Source organism: Sciurus vulgaris, assembly GCF_902686455.1.
Source record: "Sciurus vulgaris genome assembly, chromosome: 10".
NCBI lineage: Eukaryota > Metazoa > Chordata > Mammalia > Rodentia > Sciuridae > Sciurus > Sciurus vulgaris.
In genome coordinates, this window is record NC_136470.1 from 123,133,298 (window position 1) to 123,157,496 (window position 24,199).

Here is a 24,199-nt window from a genome sequence, read left to right on the forward strand (position 1 = left end):
AGGTGAGAGAACTAAGACCTTTCCTACAGCTGATTCCAGGAATGAAAGAAAGTGGCCATCCTCTGTGACATGAACACTAAGGGAAGGCTTATGTTTATGAGGGCAGATTGAGCAAGCAGTAAAGCCTCTCTTCTTTATCTAAATGCACAGAAATAATAGGGGGAGATGTATTTTGAAATGCGATGCTATCTTTTGAAGTCTAACTGGAATCACTCCTCATTTGGTAGGAACATATATATCCACAAACCAATGACGAAGAGGATTCCTAAGCCAGAGAACAAGAGAGCAACCAATAGAACACGTGGGGGCAAAAGCCACCTCACCTGAGGGTACAGACTGGAAGTGAACCATCATAGTCATAAATCCTGTGTGGAGTCAAAAGCTAGACCTATAAGACAAGTGGGATGGAACCTCACAAAGCCTTTGCCTCACAAAGCAACCCCCATAGACAAGGAATGGGAGAGAATTAACCGGTGGGTAGAGATCCACCATAAGAGAGCTTCGCATGATCTGGACAAGATCAAGCCCCTCAAAAATGTCAGGGATGGGGCTGGGGATATAGCTCCTTTGGTAGAGTGCTTGCCTCATAAGCACAAGGCCCTGGGTTCAAATCCCCAGCACCACAAAAAAAAAAAAAAAAATATGTCAGGGATGATAAAACAACAACTTTTCTACCCAGACCCTCCCATAACCCTGAATATATGAAGGAAAAATCACCCATAAAGGCTAACATATAACCTAAAGTTACTATATATATATGAAGAATACCAACAGCATGAAATATAAATTTTAAAACTCAATACATTTAAGATCTTAGGCCCAAGGAAATAAACATAATAAAGCATATAATAAATTTAAAGCCCTTTGGGAGATTTTTACATGGAATTTATGAAAAAGAACCAAGATTTTTACATGGAATTTATGAAAAAGAACCCAAGATACTGTGAAATGAGAGAAAATATTAATGAGACAAGAACTGGTGGTAATTAAAATATAACTATCTAAATAAAAACCTAATGAAGAACTTAGCACTTTCAGCCAAAATGGGGTAGTGGGGACTCTCCAGATGAAAAAACTATAAACTAGGTAAAAAATATTAAACAACAGTTATCAATACATTAGACATCAACTGACAAAAGTCAGTGATCCCTATAAGACAGTAAACAAACAAGGAGGGCCCACAAACTTACAGCAAAGAGGGAGAACACAAGCAGAGCTCAGTAGGTTCCTTGAGTTGAGGACACAGACCTAAAAGTTGGGGAAACAGAGGCAGTGAAAATTCTAGATTATTCATATTACTAGAGAGGAATAAACAGCAAAAAAAGAGAAGCACAAGATACACAAAAGTTCCCTCATGTGTGTTCACAAGAGTACTATCAGCAAATATATGTGAGAAAACTGTCTAAGGTCAAGGAAGGAACCTTCCAGAAAGATGAGAGGGACCAGTATTTGGGGGTCCCACAGGGTGGAACAGTGCCTATTCACACTAGCCAGACTGGAAAATTTCATGATTCATGGACTATTTGATAGAGTACTCAGAAAAGTCTTTTCCTTAGTAGTAAGGAAAAAATAGTACTAGATTAAGTTTTGTTCTGGTCTTATCCGATAAATCTTAGAACAAGAATGATCAAACTATACAAGTAATATAATTGCATCACAGATAAAGTGAAGAATATTTGTAGGAAGATAAAACTATTCAACATCCAACAAGGAAAAATTTATAATGTCTTACAACCCAATAAAAAATAACCAAGCAGGCCAAGAAGCAGGAAAATATGAGTTAATGATGAGGAACAGTAATCAATTAAAATGGTCCAGAACTAAAATAAAATTTGCTTAAAACAACATTAAAATAGGTATTATAACTGTATTCTATAAACTTAAAAAGCAAAAGCAAAAGATTAATCATGGGCTGGGCACTGTGGTACATGCTTGTAATCCCAGTGGTTCAGAAGGCTGAGGCAGGAGGATCACAATTTCAAAGTCAAACTCAGAAACTTAGCAACTCCCTAAGCAACTTAACAAGACCCCGTCTCTAAATAAAATATAAAAATGAACTGGGGATGTGGCTCAGTGATTAAGTGCCCCGGGCTCAATTCCTGGTATCAAAAGTTTAAAAAAAAAAAAAAAAGGTAAATTATGGAAGATATTTTAAAAGACCCAAATCAAACTTCTAGAGATGAAAATACAAAAGTATGAGATTTTTTAAAAATAATAATGATGGGTGGGATTAATGATAGATTAGATGTTACAAAAGAAAACACTAATAACTTCAAGATAAAAAATAAGAAACCATCTAAAATGAAACAGATAGAAAACGTAGCTTTTTCAATAATCACATTAAATACAAATAGGCTAAAACCCCCAAGTAAAGAGCAAAGATTTTCAGATCAGATAAAAACATCAAGACCAACTATAACCTCCTAAAATAAACTCACTTTAAATATGAAGAAGATACATAATACCAGCCAAAAGAAAAGTGGAATGACAATATCAAAAAGCATAGTTTAAAGCAAACAATACAAAAAGAGATGAATACCGTCACTTTATAATGCTACAGAGATCAACATGTCAAGGAAAAATAATAAGCCTAAATATTTATGCACCTAATAACATGGCTTCCAAATATAGAAAGCAGAAAATAATAGAACTGCTGAGAGAAATAGACAATTCCACAGAGGCTTTTAATAACTCTCTCAATAATTGGTAGAGGAAGTAGTCATAAAAGCAGTAAGGACAGAAAAGACTTAAACATCATCAAAGAACTTGAACTAAATGACATTTATAGAACTCTTCAACCAATAAGAGTATATACTGTTTTGAGTATACAAAAAATTTTACCAAAATAGACTGTATTCTAGGTCAAAAGATAAACTTCAAAACATTTATAAAGTCATAAGAAGTATGCTCTTTGAAAACAATGGATTTAAATTAGAAGACTTTGTGCCACTGGATTAGGTAAAAATTTCTTAGTTGTGTGCCCAGAAAAATAGTGCAGCCTGGATTTGAGGGCCGAAGTAAAAGTGCTAAGAGGGTGGGCTCACCTGAGAGCAGTCGTGGAGAGTGCTGAGGAGAACCCTAGAGTGCCCAGGACCGCTGCAAAATAGGATGGAGCCACAGCTGGGGACCGCCCCTCCTGGAGGTTTGGCAATGCACGGAAGACCCTTGTGTGTCAAACACAAGTACCTCAGCATTCCTTAACCTCCTCCGGCCCTCAGGCCTCACTCTCCTCCTGCTGTCTGGAATCTTGTTGGAAAAGCTTATTCTTTCCCTGCTCAGTAAACCCTTGCCCTTCTGGGAACAGAATCTCTTTTCTTATTAGCACACAGCCATCCTTCTGGACAGAGCTGGCTTGTACAGGGGGCACATGACTAGGCACAGAGTCAACTGGGAGATGAATTCAATGGGATCTCTCTCCTCATAAGATGGGAAGTAGAGCTAAGACAAGAAAGGAGGGAGAAAGAGAGAACCAGAAATACTTCTAAGAGAAAAAGAAGTTCCTAATAACATTACTTGAACCCCCTGTTCCAGCCATGCCTGAAACCATGCCTTCCTTCTTCTGCATGACATGAGCTAATACAGTCTTGTTTTTCCCCCTCAAGGAGTTTAAATTGACTTTCTGTCACTTGTAACTGAAAAAAAAAAAAAATCCCAGCAAACAAATGTCCTCTGCACATCCCTCTCCCTCTTTCTTCATCTATCAATCTGTTCTCTATGATGCTCCAGAGGGTGTGTTGGTAAACTGGCTCTATAAATAAAATCATGAAAGCCCTGGTTCTGTAGAATTTGCTCCCCTCTGCTCCCTCAGATCTGGGCTCACCGCTGTCCCAACACACGCACACACCTGTTTGTCCCACTGGTCAATTATGAGTACTCGAGACGAGAACTGTGTCTGCTACCTCCCAGGGCTGGACTTGCAGGTGTTGGTCCACACTCGTGGGATAAAGCAGGTAGCTCTGGTGGCCCCCAGAGCCAGGGGAAGGTGAGGACAGCCTACACATTTATATTTGAAGGCAGGAAAGTTGTTAATGGAAAAGAAAATATTGGGTCTCTTTTTATTTTATTTTAACTGTGGAAAGGGAAGAAAGCAAGTTGTTTCAAGGGTTAGAAAAGACAATGGTAAGTGGCAAGATGGACAATTTGGAGGGAGTGAGAATCTGGGCCTGAAAACAGAAATGTGAGAAGGTGAAGAGGGGGCCAACGACAGGGACAGGGAATTCAGAAACCGGCAGAGGAAGTCAGAGAGGGGCAGGGAAGGGACCAGATGGTCAGGTCCAGAGGAGCCACCAGGCTGCCCAACAACCCAGAGCTAAGCTTCAGCCCTGCTGACGTGACTCTGGCTCACCCTCTCCCACGTGTGCAGTTCTGCAAGGTGCTCAGCTGTGTGGATTCCAGCAACGGCCCACCAACCACACTTGGAGCAGCAATTACTCTCTGAAAATAAAGGGCCAGGCAGTTATCTGTCTCTTGCCCCAAACGCATCTCATTCTCCAGATTTACTTTTCCAGGGCCGTGCCTGACAGTGGTTCTGGAGCAAGAACAGAGGGCCACCATGCCCAGCCGGCAGGGCAGCAGGGGAGAATTAAACTCAGCCAACCGCAGCCAGCAGGGAGTTACACCACGTTGCCCTGACAACTAATGGGCAGAGCACGGGAGAAGTAGATGGAGATGGCTGAGGTCAATGGGTAATAAAATCCTAGTTAAAGGCTGGTTTTTTTCCCCTTCATTTCTGCTGATATAAACATGAAGAAAAAGAAAGGATAATTGGGAGGCAGATTCCTTAGAGATGGAGCCACGCAGGAACTGCAGATTTGAAGCCTAAGGCCCTAGATTGAGGTGAGGGTCAGGACAGGACGCAGTGATCATGCTGAGAGACAGACACCCTCAGAACAAAATCCAAAGGCCTTGGGAAGGAAAACCCCAAATGAGCAGCTTTTATTGGGAATCTACTGTGCACAGACATAGCCCTAGGAAGGGGACGTCAACAAGCCTCCAGAGAGGGTCTAGGCCCAGTGGTTGAGTCTCCCATCTTGTCTCTGACATTAACTGCCTGAGGGAGCCTGGGCGGGGTACGGATACCTGATTGTATTAGTCAAGATTGTGTAATGGAGATCACGGTCCCTGCCTCAGAAGGTTGTTTAATCGAGGAGCCAAAGAGTGTGACAGAAGTAATATGGTTCTCACATGTGATAAGCACAGCATAAACTCTAGCCCATAATTATGGCCAACATCACCAGGCCCCTCTCTTTGCAAGCACCATTTGCAATGCTTAACATACTGTCTCACAACAATTTCATGGGACAGCTACTTGCTACCTACACATTGTTATTGTAATACAAAACCGATACTCCGCACTTCCAGGTGCAGCCATTTCTCCCGCCTCCCAACCACTTGTCAATCTGTGCTCCGCCTGCCTCTTAGTTACAGGAATTTCCGGCCTAGCTAAGCCATTTTCCTGCTTCCCAGTTATGTCCTAACATGCGAGCTAGCTATTGGTTCACCAGTCGGCTTGCAAGTATTCTCCTCCGCTATTGGTTCCTTCCAGCCCGGGAGATTCCAATATCTGGGAGCAGCGCACACGCCATCTTTCTCTTTTTCCTTTCTTTTCACCCCAGAGCGGATGCGCTAGTCGTCCACATAAGTCTCTTGCGTGAGGCCCTGTGTCCGCCGTGGATATTTCTGGGAGCTATTGTCCAGCCGCAACTGAGACGGGCGTGCGCAGCGGCAGTTCCACGGGAGGGGCTGGAACTGCCGAGTCCGAGCTGAGCTGCATTTTCCTTAGTTATGGTTTGGATGTGGGGTGTCCCGCAGCAGCTCCTGTGTTAACAGGGATATCCAGAGTGAGGTGATTGGGCTGTGAGAGCCGTCACTGAATCAGTCCTAGTTGTAACAGACTGTAGGTAGGTGGGCAGGGCTGGGGGAGGTGATCACGGGGGCATACCCTCCCTGCAGCCCCTTCCCCCTCTCTCCTCTCTACTTCTTGGTCACCATGAGGTGAGCAGCTTTCCTCTGCTGTGACTTTTGGCCATGATGTTCTGCCTTACCTTGAGCCCAGAGCAAAGGAGTCACCCACCATGGACTGAATCTCTGAAACTGTGAACCTAAAGTTCCTCCTCTAAATTGGTCTAGTCAAGTGTTTTGCTCACAACAATGAAAAGCTAACACACCCATTTTACAGATAAGGAAAGTAAGACCCAGAGAAGTAACCTACCCCACATCACACAGGTGTTCAATGGCAGAACCAGGGCTTACGCCCAGGCATTCTGGCTCCAGAGCCTGGGTTATACAGCTACGTCCACAAGACAGATGAGTCATCAAAACCAGAGATGCAAAAAGAATATTGACCGGAACATCTACATATCTTAGTACATACACACGTACATATGATAGTTCTAGAAGGATACACAATTTAAAAATCATATCATTGTTTGCCTCTGGGGTAGAGCAAGGCAAAGAAGGGAGAATTCCTACTGTTTGTTTACTGTGAATTTTGAACCATGGGGTGGGATTGCCTATGTTAAAAATGAATGAATTAAATTAAAAATAGAGGAGCAGGGCAGGAGAAGCCACTTTCAATATATTAATTTCTGCAAACACTGCATGTGAAAGAACAGGTTTCTGTGCTCTGGCCCTTGACATGATTGTAGAGAAAACAGGCCCGTGAAGAGGTGACTAGAGAACATAGTGATAAACATCCATAAAGGTGAGCTAATGAGCTCTGCACACCCTGAGAGGGATGTGAGAATTCTGCACAGAGAGAAGTCCTGAAGGCTTCACAGAGGAGGGATTTCTAAGCTGGATTTCCCCAGAACCCATAGCCTTGAGTCAACCCATACATAAAATAATAGCAGCTCATATTAATGAGCCCTGCTACAGGCCCTGTAGCAGGCTCCTATGCACATTACCGAACAGAATTCACACATCTTCACGAAGTGGGAATTGTTTTCATCATCACCCTTTTCCAGGTACAGAATTGAGGCTTAAGGAGGCTGAGTGAGCTAGGCACAGTGGTGCTCACTTGTAATTCCAGTGGCTCAGGAGGCTGAGCCAGGAGGATCATGAGTTCAAAGCCAGCCTCAGCAACTTAGTGAGGCCTGAAGCAACTCGGCAAGACCTTGTCTCTCTTTAAAATATAAAAAAGGACTGGGGAGGGGCTGGTTGTAGCTCAGTGGTAAAGCGCTTGCCTAGCATATGTGAGGCACTGGGTTCAATCCTCAGCATCCTATAGAAATAAATAAATAAAATAAAGGTATTACGTCCGTTTACAACTAAAAATTAAAAAAAAAAAAAAAGAAGCTGGGTGACTGCCCAAGGGCACACAACTGGGTAAAGACACTAGGATGTGAAGCCAGCCCTCCCCAGAAACCACCACCCTCTGCCACTCTAATCCCCTCGTAGCAGCTCCTAAAGACATTGAGGAAAGATGGGGGCCGGCTAAGGTGATCTAAGAAGACAGACGTGGTGCCTGCTGAGGATCTGGGCAGTTGTGGCGAGGCATGCTGGGGGTCGGGTAGGGGTGTAGAGGTGGGAGATCAACCCCTAGTCCCCACTCTGTGGTGTCAAGGCCAATTGCCCTGAGTTTTCATCCACAGCAAGAAGGTAGAGAGATACTTTCTACACACCCTGTTAGAAAAATTTTGAAAAATGCAAAAATGCATCACCAGATGTAAGGGGCAGTTGTGGCTCGCTGATAGCTCCCAGAAAAACGCTCCGCAGACACGAGATCTCACACAAGGGACTTTATTTATGCGGTCCGCTCAGGGAGAAAAGAAAGGGAGAAAGAGAAAGATGGCACGTGGCTTCTCCCAGATATTGGAATCTCGCGGCTGGGAGGAACCAATAGCATGTTAGGACGTAAAGTGGGAGGCGGGAAGATGGTGGCAGTGTAAGCCAGAAATTCCTGTGAAGTAAGAGGCGGGCAGAACGTAGATTGACAGGTGGTGGGAAGACCGGAAATTCCTGTAACGGGAAAGGCAGACGGAGTGCAGCTTGACATGTGGTTGGGAGGCAGGAAATTCCTGTAACGGGAGAGGTGGGCAGCTTTATCCCTTACACTCACTACTTATTCTATGAAAATGACATATTTCTCTGGTTGCCTAACAGGCTCTGTGACTACAAGCCTCAGGAAACATCTGATCCAGGGACTCCATTCTCAGTTTGGCAACTGCCCCTCACAGCTTTGTTGCACTATGTGCAAAGACCTGCACTAGTTACCAGATAGAAGGCCCAGCCTCTGTGATGGTGGAGAAGGGGTAGCCAGGAGCTTATTGTCTAAATAAGAAAAGAGCCTCCACTGAAAATCCCTGAGTCACATGGTTGCATGTGAACATGATCCAACAAGCACGCACAGGCTGAGGCCAATGCTCCATTTGTCCTTCCCAGAACACCTGGTGGTGTTCTACGGAGGAGCTCCGAGTTGGATTTTGAAGGTGGGAAAATGGTTTTGGCAAGAGTAGGTGGGAGGATATCACAAGAAGAAATGGGAATGAAATAAAGAAAGGCCAGACATGGACCCCAGCCTGAGGTGGAACAGAGTCTACAGGCAAGTGGTGTGGAAGAATCTTGAAAATACACGCCAGGGAGGTGGCAGAAGAGACAGCTAAACACAGAACTGAGGAGCTGCAGGATCAATTAAGAAAGGGGGGGAATGGACAGCCCAGCCATGGCAGCCTCTTGAGAGAGGGAATAGCTTGATAAAGATTGCCTGGTAGGAAGATTATTTAAGAACCGTATCTGTCCTAAGTGCATGACATCATAGTGTCAGAGCCAAAACCAGGTCACATAATCTAATCACAAGGAAAATAATTGAAATCATGGCACAAGGCAAACACACTGAATACTTCTTTCCCTGTTTCACAGTCTCTACCTCAGCATTTCCAAAAGTAGCATTCACATAATACTCCAGAGAAGGAAAATAGATGTTACCAAAAAAACAAATTAAAAAGTAATAGCTAACAAGAGATGCATTAAATGATGACCAAATATCCTTTACTCAATCCCCTCAAAAATCTATAAGGTGGGCACCATTAACACTCAATTTGCAGACAAGAAACTGAATCGCAGGTGTTATGGTTGAGATGTGACGTCCCCCAAAAGCTTACGTGTGAGACAATGCAAGAAGTATGGAGAAGAAACCATTGGGCTGTAGCCTTAACCTAATCAGTGGTGGGATTAACTGAGTGGTAACTGGAGGCAGGTGGGTGTGGCTGGAGGAAGTGGTTCATTGCAGGGCGTGACTTTGGGTATATATTTTGTATATGGAAAGTGGAGCCTCTTTCTCTCTCTGCTTTCTGATCATCATGTGAGTTGCTTGCCTCTGTCACACTCTTCCGCTATGGATGTTCAGCCTCACCTCGAGCCCTGAGGAACGGAGCCTGCCTTCTATGGACTAAGACCTCTGAAACCATGAGCCCTCAAATAAACTCTTCCTCCTCTACTACTGTGCTGGTCAGGTCTTTCAGTCACAGTGGTGAAAAAACTGATAAAAACAACAGGTGTCACTGTTAACTCACCTGTGGTCACTAGGAAGGAGTACTGGTTTACCCCAGGTGGCTTCCAAGCCACTGCCTCTAACCGCCAGACCATATCACATCCCAGTTCTGAAACATCAGATTTTTAACATTTTCCCTTCCCATGGGACTTCTCAGACTCACTCATTCCTCCTCTTTCCTTCAACCTGAAGTGAGACCCTAAACTGTTGAGGATACCTTCCTGAGACTGAGGATGTGAAGGACCCCATGAGGTATAAACAAGAGCAGCAGAAGACATTATCTTCCGCCCCCATCCCTTCTCCTCCAGGACCGGCAGCTTCATGGTGAACCCTGGAAATCAGGTTGAGAGAAGGCAGATCACCAGAGGGAGAGAAGGGCACCATGGCCATCTGGCCACAGGAAGCAGCAGGAGACAAGGGCCAGCCAGAACTCCAGTTAGCTCTGTAGGCCACCAGAGTCCTAGTCTCTCCTTATAACCTGAATCAGGCTTTGCTCCTTTGGTTACTAGATCATGGAGAGGTCCCAGGATTCCCAAAGCCCAAGGCCCCTGTGGAGGAACCAGAGTGATGGCAGGGTGGGCAGTAGCAGAAGCTATTTTCCACCCACTAGTGAAGTACATCACTCTTAATAACCTGCCTGGTTAGCATCACATTTTACCTGTAATCGGGCCTTGAACATTCATTCCTAAAGCCCACTTACCTTCGATCTCACTTGATTGACAGGACCACTCTGGCATCTCAGCAGAACAAATATCATCCCCATTTTCCAGATTAGTTGTCTGTCAATCAACGAGTTGTACAAGATCTGATTCTAGAAAGGAAGTTTGAATTCAATGCTCACAATACTAAGGTCCTTTCTGTAAGGAATCCCACAGAAACCACGCTGGACATGGGAAATCACATAAGGGAGTTTACTAAGCAACAGAGTGTCTCCCTACAGGGTAAGAGAGAAAATGAGAGGAAAAGAAAGGGAAGGAGAAAGGGCGCGCGCTAGAGAGAGTGGAAAGCGAGGAGAAGAAAACAAGTCAGGGGGAGAGAAAAGATGGTGGTGAAGCTATCTTTAAGAATCCCGCAGGGCTAACAGGGGACCAATAATGGAGAAGGGTACTTGCAAGCTGACTGATGAACCAATAGCTAGCTAGGATGTTCACAGACTGACAGTAGTTGGGGGGGCGGGGAAAATGGCTGCACTGGAAAGGGCGGGGAGAGCAGCTTTCAGACTGACAAGCTAGGTTGTGATGCAACGGAAAGAGTGGGGGAGCAGCTTTGTGTTACACTTTCTGACTCCAAAGCTTGTCCTGAACAGGGCATGATCTCCTTAACAGGAAGCAAGAGCACAAGGGGTGTGCAGTTCCACCAGCTTTACCACTTCCCGGCTGTGGGCCCTAAGCAGGTCTCTCCTCTGAATATCATACCCTCATCTGTAAGATACACACACCGTTCACACGTTCCCACAGTTCCCACAAGAAGGCTGTGAAGACTAAAGAGATAATGCTGGAAAAGCCCTGGCGCCCAGGCCCGACACACACAGGAGGTAATCACACATAGCGTTTTCTTCCTTAAGCCAGTTCACCTTTCACTAATCTCTCCCCACCTTCAAATCCCCTAGTATGAGCCTTAAAAAAGCTTTCCCTCTGACAAATTTGTAAAGAAAACAGCAGGTGAGAAGGCCAACCACAGACTGGACCAAAATCAGAGATTGAAGGCCACAGACTGGATAAGATTGAAAGCCAAGTTCATGCAACTGGGAAGTCCCGGGTTGACAGGAAGAGGCAGGCACAGCCTAGCACTCACCACCCCATCCGGCACCTGCATCTCATAAGTCCTTTGGGAACTGGTCCCCTCTCTAGAGTGCTATACCTCACTCCTCCTGCCTAGAGATGAGCAGTGACCTGGGCAGCAAATCAAAGCTTTCTGTCCTTTAGGCCTCAGTGATTGGTGCAGAGATGGGCACATGACCTAAACCTACCCAGTGCAGTGGAATTCATTCTAGGATTTTTGTGGAAACTATAGGTAAAAAGAAGTTTTCCTTCTGCTAGGGCTTGAAGCGGGGAGAGTGTAAACCTGGGTTAGGGGCTAGGGACCACCACATAGACCAGCTTGCATGAGATCTAACAGCAAGAGATAGAGCTGACAGAAGACTCAGCCTCCCAGCAGCACTGTCTGAGCCTGGATGCAGCCATACCTGACTCTGAGTTACACCTGTCTACCTAACTCAGTTAAATATGTTCTATAATTCTACTTCTGAGTGTGAAGGAACGCGGAGGATGGATAGCAGATAGTGCCTCTGCACTGGTAAGAAGAGGAAGAATATTTGAAACCTACAAATGGCAATTTCCTGGTATGCCCTGAGCCAAACTGAACACACACATCACACACTTCCCTTCACATCCCACACACAAACCCGCATCCCAAAACACATACACACCACACAGGCACATCTCCCCGCACCCCTATGTCACACGTACATACACCACATACCCATGTCCCACCTGCACACACACGTTTTCACATGCACACATCACACACACACACACACACCCATTTCCCACAAGCATGCATACGTGTGTGCTCACACACACACACACACACACACACACACGCACACCTCTGGCCTCAGAGGCCACATTAATTGACAAGGCCATCATGGCCTTTCCAGCTAGTCTTGCTCTCAGGCCCAATGCATCCATCCACAGCCCCCACTTCAAATGGGCCTCACCTGTGCCATCCCTCTCCTCACCTGCACCTCTCCCGCCAGAACTCCCTGCCCCCACTCACTGCCTGCCATGCCTCCCCCTCTCCTACCTCAAAAAGCCATCCCTGACTCATCTACTCCATCCCTGCCAAGTTCCCGTCACCACTTGGCTATTTTGCACTTCCACAGAAGGAAATCACTCGCACTTGCACCCGGTATGGGTCTGTACACGCTTGAACATTCTTTTTGGAGTCAGCATATTGAGGTAGGTGAGGAGGCTACAGGCAGGCCAGGCTGGGTTCGAACCCAGCTGCACCTTCATGCACATGGAAGCCAGGCTCTGCCCCTTGGCTGTGGAGGAGAGGAGTTCCCCACTAGCCACTCTCCTTCCCTGTAAGCTTCTTACAAGGAATGAGAAAGAGAAAATTCCAGTCAGTTGTGAAGATCAGATTGCCTTAGGCAATTTCCTATGGCAATCTCCTAATGTTCCCAGACCCCAGACCCTTTCCCTGCCCCTCTCTCTATTGGTTTCCTCCATTTGGTGTTTTAAAGAGACCATCCAAAGGTTGCCCAGGTAGGAACTGGCTACATTCTGTGAGCCAGAGGCCGTGGAATTGTGGACTCCCGGGCCACTTGGTGGCATTGGAAGGCTGAGCTTGCCTCTCACCACCTGGGTAGGCCCCTTGAGGCAGGGAATACCACATGGAATACACACGGGAGCTGGGAACAGAGGCTTCCATCCTCCGCCCTATGCCTTGCTAGCTCTCCATTAGAAAGTAGAACTGCCAATCTTACAGAGCACATATCCCAAATGGTTTTGGTCTGGAGAGGTGGTCACACTGCTGGCCAGAGAGACAAAAGCACCAACAACTTGTCACAAGTATTGTGGAAGTGACCAGATTGTGGAGTGCCCTCCCATGGGTCAGTGACCAGATGGAGGTCCTTTGGGTAGAAGGAGACTGCCTCCCTGAAGGATGTAGTTGATAGACACTGGGCTGGAGCAAGGGGCACTGGTTCTAAAATGTCTGTCTTCACATCCATTCACTCATGGGTTTCCATGTTTTCTCATTCAACAAACAAGCATGGATACCCACGCCAGGCACCTTACCATCACCAGAGGCACAATAACCAAACAAGACTCAGTTCTCTGCTCAAAGGACGCCCACAGAGAGGAACAGTAGTTGATTTAACTACCTGCCTTCCTCCTCTATATGGGATGTGATGACTATTACGACATAAAAGAAGAACAGGGATGGGAGAGGGTCCTGCCCTTGGGGCAGGTTTGGACAAGGGAGACAGTATTAGGACTGAGCAAAAGGTAGAGGTGGCCAAGGGTGGGGTGAAAGAGATTAAAAACAAATAAGAAACTTTTTCCCAGAGAGAATTCTAATCTAATCTTGAGAAGGAGCCCTGCACTCCTGTAATCTCAGCAGCTCAGGAGGCTGAGGCAGGAGGATCACAAGTTCAAAGCCAGCCTCAGCAATTTAGCAAAGCCCTAAGGAACTTAGCAAAACCCTGGCTCAAATTTAAAAATAAAAAGGGCTGAGGATGTGGCTCAGTGGTTAAGTGCTCCTGGGTTCAATCCCTGGTACCAAAAACAGAAAAAGGAAATATTAATTGAAGATTGTCAAGTAGGCTGTGATTGCCTGAAGCAAAGGGTCTAGTGAGGGAGAGGAGCAGCAGAGCACAGCAGTCCCCTGACTAAGGAGTTTAAGTTTTATCCTGAAAACAGTGGGAAGCCCCTGAAGAGGGGATGTGCCACAGTCAGACACAGAGTTTTCAAGTAGCAGTTGTTGAGAATCTGGAACACTGTAAGACTTGGCCAAAGTGGGCACCTGGGAGGAGACGAGGATGCAAGACACAAGCAGTCTGGTGGGAAAGACCAGGGATAGCCCACCCTGGCCCACCTCCCTTGTCTAAAGTCTTTCCTTCTCTTTCCTCCCTTCCTCTTCTGACCTCATCAATGTGGATGTTTCTTTGGGTTTCCATCTGGGGCCCTCTCCTGGACTCTCCTCCACTCTGTGTCAGTGGTTCTCAAAGTGTGGACCAGGAACCAGCAGCAACAGCATCACCTGGGAACTTGCTAGAAATGCAGATTTTTGGACCTCGCCCCCCACCTACTGGATCAGGAACTCAGGTAGGGTGGGGGGCAGTGAGCTGTTTCAAGAAGCCCTCCAGATGATTCTGATGCTCACTGGAGTCTAAGGATGGCTGATTTACACAATCCTGGCTACATATTAAAATCATCAGGAAGTTGTTGGAAAAAAAGAAAAGGAAAAGAAATGTCCCTGGGTCCCAGTACAGAGCAGTGGTGGCTCAGAATCTCAGAGTGAGCGTGGGGCTGGTGATTCCACTGTGCATCCAGGGCTGAGACAGAATCGCTGACTTACAGCAGTGCTTCTCTGACTTTACTGTGCCCATGAATCCCTGGAGATCTTATTAAAATGCAGATTGTGGTTGGTGAGAGCCAAGATTCTGCTTCTCTAAGAAGGAAATGCTTTCTGGGGTCTCCAGACCCCACTTTGAATACCTTTCCTGTCTCCTTGAACTATGAGCTTCAACTACAACCTGTGTTAGACACACTCGCCACAATCCCCTCTGAGTTCACACCTGTGAGAACCCACCCACCTCAAACTCATACCTCCCAAGCTGACTTGTCCTGTACACCACTCCCCAGTTCTGCTCACCCTCTGTGATCACTATCTTACTGAGTCAGGCAAGGTCATGTGTTCGTGCCAAAGCAGGACAGAGTTATCAGAAGACATTCCTCCGAAAGGGCAACCCAAATTCCCAGGCTCTGACCCCATCCCCTTACTTAGGAACTCTAGCCCCCATCAAAGGACATGACCCCCACCCACATATATGTGAGGTTTCCAAGACAGACTTGGAACATGCCCTTGGAGGCTCTGCCAGTATTCAAAATGGTGACAAAACAAAAGTCCATTGGTTGGGAGAGTGAAAGTTCCCAGGAGAATGGGAGAAGAGACAGGGGAGTCCTGGGAATTTTCTTAAACTTAAACTTCTTAATGGTTATGGTTAGCATGTGTGCACTTAAAGATGTGAGCTCAAACTCCCCAGCTCTACAGGGTCTCTGAGGAGGTGCTGCAGGTGAGTCTGACCTCTTAAAACTCAGAGCAACTCAGAATGCCCAAGGGACAGTGCACCAGGCCTTGGTTCCACTGAGTCCACAGCCCCTCCAGCCTTTTCACTTCCTATGATCTGAATGCCATATTTATTCACACAGCCTAAAACTCTGCTCCTCATTCTCACCTCCTGTCACCTCTGACTGATCTTATTACTAAAGCCTGCAAGTTCTCCACCTGGCATTTGTGCAGTCGGGGCTTCTGAACCTAAATGTAGATGCTTACATGTATCTCTGCTAACGTTCATCTTATTGGTTTCAAACCTCATTCTAGCCTGTCAAAATCACTTTGAGCCGCTATTGGATATTCAGTAGTAGATTTTTTTTTTCCTATCCAGCTTTCTATTATCCACAAATTCAATAAGCATGTCTGAACATGTAGCAGTTAAGAAACCTGGACTCAGAAGTCAAGAAGTGAGGCACTACTCCTAACTACCTACATGGATATAAGAAAGTTACATAACTTCTCTGGATCTTGGTACGTAGACTATAGAGCCCCTGCTAGTTCAAAATTCTACAAGTTGAGAAGCATTTATGAGTTCAGACCCTGAAAGCAAATCTCTGGGTGTGAAATGTATCTCTGCCACTTTTATGATAAATGACCTTGAACAAGCCACATAACCTTCCTGTGCATTAAGTCCCTCACCTGTAAATTGAGTAATATTATAACATGAGTGTATTATAATTATATAAGCACATAATCATACATATAAAATATAACATATTTTATATCATATTTAAATATATAATATATAAATATGTAAGCATAAAGCATATAACAATTATAATAATAGTGTATCTGCCTCATTAGGTTGTTAGGAATATTAAATGAATAAATTCACACAGAGAGCTCAGTTTGGGTCTGGCATATAAATAATTGCCCAGTGAATGTTACCTATTTTATTCAAGACAAAAAATTGGTTTTAAAAATATTAGCAGCATATGACCAGGAGAGAATAAGTTTATTATGGTTTAGATATTAGTTGTCTCCCAAAAGACATGTGTGAGACAATGCAAGAATATTCAGAGGTGAAATGATTGGCTTATGACGCCCTTAACCCAATCAGTGAATTAATCCCCTGATAGAGATTAATTGAGTGGTAGGTAAGGTGTGGCTGGTGGAGGTGGGTCATTGGGGACGTGCCTTTGGGCATATATTTTGTATCTGGTGAGTAGAGTCTCTCTCTCTCTCTCTCTCTCTCTCTCTCTCTCTCTCTCTCTCTGCTTTCTGATCATCATGTGAGCTGCTTCCCTCCACCACCCTCTTCCACCATGATGTTCAGCCTTACCTCAAGCCCCTAGGAACGGAGCCAGTTGTCTATGGCTGAGACCTCTGAAACAGCCCACAAATAAACTTCCTCCTCTAACATTGCTCTTGTCAGGTCTTTTAGTCACAGCAGTGAAAAAAAAAAAGACAAAGTTAGAATCAAACACTGGATCCTACTAAAGTTCTCTGGAAATATGGTGACAAGGTGTTTTTTAAGGGACAGTCCTAGTTCATTCCTGTTGTCTGGCGTAATTATTAGCAATGCCCTGTACTCAGATACCCACTCAAGGAAGGACGTGCTGCCCCCCAGGAAGCAGTGTGGTTTCCTGACAGCCTATAGCTATTAGGTCCCTCAGGACTGCTTCAGCTTTTGAGCCAAGGTCACTCTGGCCCATAACTGGACAAGTGAGTTCAGCTATTTCCCCAACATAGGATTCTTCTAATGTTAGCAATTGTCCCTTGAGCAGAAGAGACTCTGGAGGTCTGCATTGTGGATTCGCAGCCCCCACCCCACCCCTGCACACTCAGTCCTACTTCCTTCTCCCTTTTCCTTTGTCTCTCCCGGTGTCTCTCCCGGTAAGTCTTCTGTCCTCCTAACTCCATGTCAGTGTCAGCTTCTCAGAGGACTCCACTGACACATGTCCCCCTTCCCTGTTAATAAGTGAACCCATACAGATGATGAATTAAACACCTGCCCTATCTGGAGGCCTTAACATCACCCCACTTCAACCATCAGGGATTATATGCAACATGTATTTTTTCCCTGTCTTAATCACAGAGATAATGTGAGACTTCGAGGTCTCTGACTTGCTCAAGCCAGGCTCACAAAGGCTGTCATGTCCCCTGATCTCTACCTAAAAGACTACAGCCATAGCTCTGATCAAAATATGAGGTTAATTTGACAAAACTTAGTGAATCCCTGATGAGTTCTAATGATCACAGTATCTTTCCTAGGTTTTCATAAGCCAGGTGTTTAATACCCCATTACAAGGATTTTTCTGGTTTCAAATCTGTGGCCTCGGTTCTCATCTCCTAGTTCTCTCAGCAGGGCATTCAGAGAGTCTCACCACTCCTTGCCCAGCTCCGTCCCTGGCACCATCTTTGTACCTTCCTCTTTGTGGTCTTGCCTTCTCCAGCCTGTAGGGAGAACTGCATAGCTCCAGCCTCCCGATCCACAGTCCATCTCTACAGCTCTTCCTCAGGCACAGCTGGCCTCCTGTTGATGAATCTTCTCCGCCCCTTCCCCCTGAGCTCCTGTGTCCCTTCCTCTACCCTGTCCTCACAGTCTTCCAAGCTTCCCTGCCCCCCATAACCCTGTCCACACCTCCTCATGAGGCCTCCCCAGCCCCACAATAGCCACAGTGATGGAATGAAAGAGACCTGTGCCATCAAAGCAGGCTCTGCCAGTCCACACGCCCCCAGGGAAGTTTCACACCACTCTCAGCATGTCCCCTGGACTCCTGGGAGGCTCTCACTGTCTGAGGCCCTGCTCACTCAAGCTCATGGGTCAGCTCATGGGTCCAGGCAGCCCTAGCAGAAGAATAAGCCATGGGATGAAGACAGAGGGAGGCCTTCCCAGCTCCCCAAGCTCCCTATAAGCTCCTTTTCCTGCTGGAGGTGGTCCTGCTGGTGGCTTCTCCAGGACTCATGGCTTCCCTTATACACACCCTGGCACTGACCAGTAATGTCCTCCATACCTGGAGCCCAGAGAGTTGGCCTGGTACCTCACTGTCTCCCTGCTGGAAGGTGCTAAACCATGAGCAGATCCTCCCAGCTAGAGCTTAGGGAGGAGACGCAGGACTGGGAAGTTGACTGTTCCACCTCCCGCTGTAGTGAAATTACCCCATGGACGTGGCGAGCAGTGTTCAGAGACTCCTGATCCCCTTTTGACAGGCATGGGCAGTTCTCTCTCCCACAGAGTCACTCACTTTGCCACCCACAAGGAGTAAAGAATTTCTTTCTAATCTTCTCACATTCACTGTATATACCTACTATGTGCTGGGCAGGGTTGGGCATCTTAGCCTCAGGCTTCAGGGCCCAGAATCTAACTACTCTATTGACCTCTGCAAGCATCTTAGTTCCCTTCCTCCTTCCTTCCAAGCTTAGATCACCTACTAGCAAGCACATCAGGAGACATTCTATCAGCAGAGCCTAAGAGAATCATTCTTGAGGAGGAGGTAGTGACCATACCTCAATTATAATATTTATTCATTTGTTTGCTCATTCAACAAATATTTATTGGGAATGTATGTGCCAAGCACTAGGTAGGCACCTGGTATAGCACTAAGCAAAGCAAAACTCACCCCTGCATAGTCTAGTGACCAAGGGAGACATTAAACAAATAGACTCATAGGTTTATCATGGCAAATGGAGAAGAGAACTTGGAAGGAAAGTAACAGATTTCAAAAGACAGAGAATTATAGGATTCTATAGAATCTGTAGAATTCTGTAGAATTATATTCAGGAAAGTCTCTGGGGGTTGAGTCCTGAGGGTGGTGCAGGGCTAACTGGGAGAGGATGAGGTCCCACCTGCCCTCTTCTCCCACCGAAGCACATTCCACTCTTCTGTGCACTCAGGGCCCAGCACAAAGAACCTCCTCTTGCACCTGATAGGAGAGCTCCCTCCTCTCTTCACAGTTCCCATCTCAACCTAGGGGCAAAGCATTACCCCCAATCCAGGTTTTATGGCATCACTTGTCTTCTCAAGAGCCAGTTCACAGCATCCACAGAAAAGTGCTGTCAGCCTGAGGGGGAGAGCAGGGGGCCCCCGCCCTGCTGCACCACCACAGGAGCGGAGCTTTCCGACAGGGGCTTTGCAATGGCCACATTAAGAATGATTGTGGCAATAAAGTTCCATTAGCCATCTGGAGCAGTCACATGCTCTCCAGGGCCAGGCACATGGTCGCTGATGGCTGCCTACAGATGTGGGTAGAGAGAGAGGCTCCCAGGGACAGGCACGGGGTGACTGTCTGGAATGGAGGTCAGTTAGAGAGGGACTCAGGCAGTGACCAGACAGGACACCAGAATGCACATCGATTTTAGATATGATCCTTAAGAAATGCTGGGGAGTGTTATCATTTAGAAAACACCCTACCTTTGCTTGGATAGATGTTAAGTCACATTAGAAGTATCAGGGACTGACAGGAGAGCTCCATGCCCATCCCAGGCTGTTCTCTGGCTCTCCCACCAGGGATACATCACCAGGGAGTCAAGCAAACTGGGTCCAAACTCTAGTACAGCTATGTAATTGGCATTGTGGTCTTGGGTCTTGCATTAAATCTCTAAGGCTGGGTTTCTCACCTGTAATATGAGTACCCACTCTCTTTCCAGCTTTTGGGAAGATGAATGGAGGAGGTGGGGTGCCTGCCCCCAGCCCTGCCCTCTCAAGTTTCCACTCGTGAGCAGTGTGAAAGGGGCTGAGTCTTGGTCAGAGGTGGGTAGGAACGCAGTTGAGGCTGAGAGTCAGGTAGAAGAACTGAGAACCCTGGTTTCCCTGTCCCCATTCATTCCCTCCATCCTGCAGCTAAGGGCCCAATTATTCAGCCATGTGCTACTTGGGAAAGCAGGACATACTTCCATCCCCCACCTCATGAAAGTGAATTAACAGGAGCACAAACACAGGTGTCACTATGATTTATGGAGTAATTAATAAACAATTAAGGTGTCTTGGAGCACAATTACACATTTTATTTCAGCCGCCTTGCGTGGCGTCGGCTCAGCTTACCCACAATCAATGTCAGGGACAGCGCCTGCCCCATGGTAGTGGGAGATCTGGAGGAATGTGCAGGTTTCATGTAAAGCCAGCATGTGGGTGGACACTGCATGAGAGGCGTAATGGCAAATGCACTGTCCTCAAAGGCATTTGAGGTGCCTTTACCGTATTAGATCTCTACATGGGCTCTGCACCACCCTAGGGCAGAAAAGCCTTCAGTGAGATCTGCCCCAAGGCTGCTGGCACTGGCCAGGAGATGGTGAAGCTCACAGAGCCACCCTGCCTCTGCTGTACGTGTTCTCTCAAGGCTGACATGCAGTCCTATCTATGTCTAGTCTGGGCCACCTGTCTGCCCTGAACAGGAAGGGGCACCAACAATACCCTCTCCTCCTGGGGGTAGCAGCTTCCCCAACGCTATAGCTAACAGGGGTCCCTCCTGTCCCCATCCCAGCTGGCTTCTAGGTTCCTCCACTCAGGGGCACCACCAGCAGACCTTATAGGGCACATCCCCACCAGACTCCCCCAACCAAGTCCTGTCCAGTTACCTCCTAAATATTGATGGAACCCCACACTCCACCCCCGCCCCCACCATTCCTCATCCATACACTTTCATGGCTTCTCATTGTCCTTATGATAAAGACCAAAAGCTCAAGCAGCCTTACGCTCTCCACCCCCACCTCAAACCTTGGAAGTTTACCCTCCCCCTCACCCAAGACATGGCTCCTCCTCAGCCTTATGGAGAACCTCTCTCCTGGTCACTGTGCCACGCAGGACCCAAACACTCACCTTTGCTGAGCCAACTCAACTCTGTCTCCTCTGAGAAGCTGGCAACCTGCTGTACCCCATCCTCACTGCTCACACAGCGAGACCCCCCTCCCACCAGCCCCCACTGATTTTCTCACAGCTCGCTGTTCTCACCAACCCAAATCCAAACCTATCAGTGAGATCCCAGTCTCCAGGTCTCCTTTTCCAAGAAGCCTTCCAAGACCCATCTGGCCCACACTGGCCTCTCCTGACCTGGTCATCTCCTGTGCCTGCATATGGTGTCAACTGTCAACTATTTTTATTTTTTCTTGCTAGATTTGATTGTGCAGGTAGATGGCCTAGCAGGAAACAGTGCTGCTCCTAGAGTCAGGCACACACGGGTTCAAGTCCCGCCTGGCTCTACCCCTTGCTGGCTGTGTGACTTCAAGCAAGTTGTTTAAACTCTCTGCACCTAATTTCCCCATCTAAAAGGTGAGAATCTTTTTTTTGTGTGTGTATGTGTGTGTGGTGGTACCGGAGATTGAACCCAGGGCCTATGCATGCGAGGTAAGCACTCTACCAACTGAGCTATATCCCCAGCCTGAGAATCGTTATTTTAAAGAACAAATTAGCTCAAATGCTTATCATAGTTGCTGATAAAAGCCTAGTGGCAAAAGCTTAATGAAAATTAGTTCTTTATCATCTCATATAACTGATAATTAGATTGGAAATGCCCCAAAGGCGAGGACCAAGCTGGGTATGGTGGCACACACCTGTAATTCCAGCTTATCAGGAAGCTGAGGCAGGAGGATCACAAGTTGGAGGACAGCCTAGGCAACTTACTGAGACCCTGTCTCAAAATAAAATAAGGATTGGGATGTAGCTGAGTGGTAGAGCACTTGCTTAGTGTGTGTAAAGGCCTGAGTTCAATTTCTCAGAACTGGGGGAAAAGAAAAAAGCAATGACAAGGACCAGTCCAAATCGGTTTCAAAGCTACAGACAGAGAAATTGGCACTCAGAAACTATCCTCCTCCAGCTCCCACATGGGCTCTGACCCCATCCTTCACTTCAACGTTTCCTTTTTCCTCCCATGGAAACTGCAGTCTTAAGCATCTCTCTGTAGCTGACATCCCAAGCTCCCTGAAAAATATAGCTCTCTACAGCTTCAGGTTGAAGTGGGAATAGAATTGCCAGGTAAAATACCGAAGGCCCATGCAATAATTAGAAGGCATTTTTTGTCATTGTTTACCTGAAATTCTCATTTAACCAGGCGTTGCATGTTTTAATTTACTAAGCCTGGCCACCCTAGGTGGAAACGTCCAGTTATGCAGCACTATGTCTTATTTTTCCCACTAGGAAATTCCACAGCAACCAAATTTGTTTCCCTGGGGCCCTCTCATACAGACACGAGATCATGTTTATTATGGTCCACTCCATTTTGCAGCAGATATTGTTAACTGTAAATACAAGCACCAAAATCTTCTGAAGCCTATCTTATGGTTTTAACAGCCTTTCTGACATTATCTCCATTCCGTGGCTTAATGATACTCTACCTTTATCACACACACATACACACACTCACACTTACAAGGGAAAAAATTAAAATGTTGGTGAGAGGAGGAGATTACCACAGTAATCTTAAAGGTCCCTTTCGATTTTTGATCTTGCATGTGGAATGTGGGTGGAATTCTCAGAGGTATCTGAAGGTCCAAAAACGGCCCCAACAATGATCACTATGTTGGCTGGATATAGAATTCTTAGATAATAATCTCTTTTAATTTTTTTAGGTTGTCAATGGACCTTTATTTTGATTGATTTATTTATTTATATGTGGTGCCGAGAATCAAACCCAATGCCTCATACATGCTAGAGAAGCGCTCTACCACTGAGCCACGATCCCAGCCCAGATCATAATCTTTTTCTTCCAATATTAATAAATCTTTTTTCACAGTCTCTGGCTTCCAGTTTTGCAAATAAATCTAAAGCCCTTTGCTTTGTAAATGACCCATCACTATCCTATTAAAGTTATTTTTCTTCAGAGCTCAACAATGCCACCTCACTGTGTCTAGGACACGTCTGTTTACAACAAGCCCAGACCTCTCAGTGAGCCCTTCCAAACACAAGACCAGTCAGCAAACGCTTCTTCTCTTATTTCTTTCATTATTATTTCTCCATCTGCCCTTCTAGAACCCCTGGCTTTTCCGTATTAGGTTTCTTGGCAACATTTCCTTGTGTTTTACTCATCATCTCTACAACTTAAGTTTTTTAGTTTGTGAATTACTTCTCCAAAAATGATCATCCAGAACACTAATTTTGCTCCCAGCAGTGAACAAGTCTACTCTATAGTTTGCTGATCAAAAATTTTAAAATAGGAAATCTCTTTGGGTTGTTTAAAGAAATCAATGTTGTCCCCTCTTTTTCCTTGAGAATTCTTATTTTTCTTCTATAAAGCTCTCTCTGTCTCATCATTTTGTTCTATCTCAGTAAAAGCCACCTGTTCTGTTCGTTTACTAAATTCCCTTAAGTGGGTGACAAGTTTTCTTTTTCTATTCATGATTGTGTGCACTCTGATAGTTGGGGTTGTTGAGGGTCTCTCAAACCAGCAGGCCTCAGAAAGAAAGTGGATTTTGACCTCCAGGTGGGCTGACAGCAAATGAGTTGTGAATGCAGTCCCCTCTGCAATGGGGGAAGGAAGCAGCTCTACCCCACATGTCACCTGAGCTGGGACAGAGAGGCAGTCCTCTTAGTCTGCTTCCCTGGTCAGTGGCTCAAGCAGTATTTCCAGGGACCTCAAGTGTCTGGCAACAGGTGCAGCTCCCTGAGGGTCTCATCTCAGAACTGGAGGGCTCAGGGAGTTGAGAACTCCCCCAGCCTCCATGTGTTTATCCCAGAATGGAAAGTCTTCTCCACCTTCTCACTCTGCTCTTACCTAAACCAAACTCCCAGCATCCTCTGAGCTCCAGCAGGCCCATGCTCACAACCACTTTACTCCACACAAATGATCCTTTGCAGAGGACCCAGAGGCTATGGGGCTAGGAACTGTCCTCAGGAAACCAGCTGCCCCCAACTTTCACTACAAATATTACTGTTCTAAGACCTCCTCATCACAGTCCTATAAAAAACACGGAGCTCCTCTGGGATAACTGAGT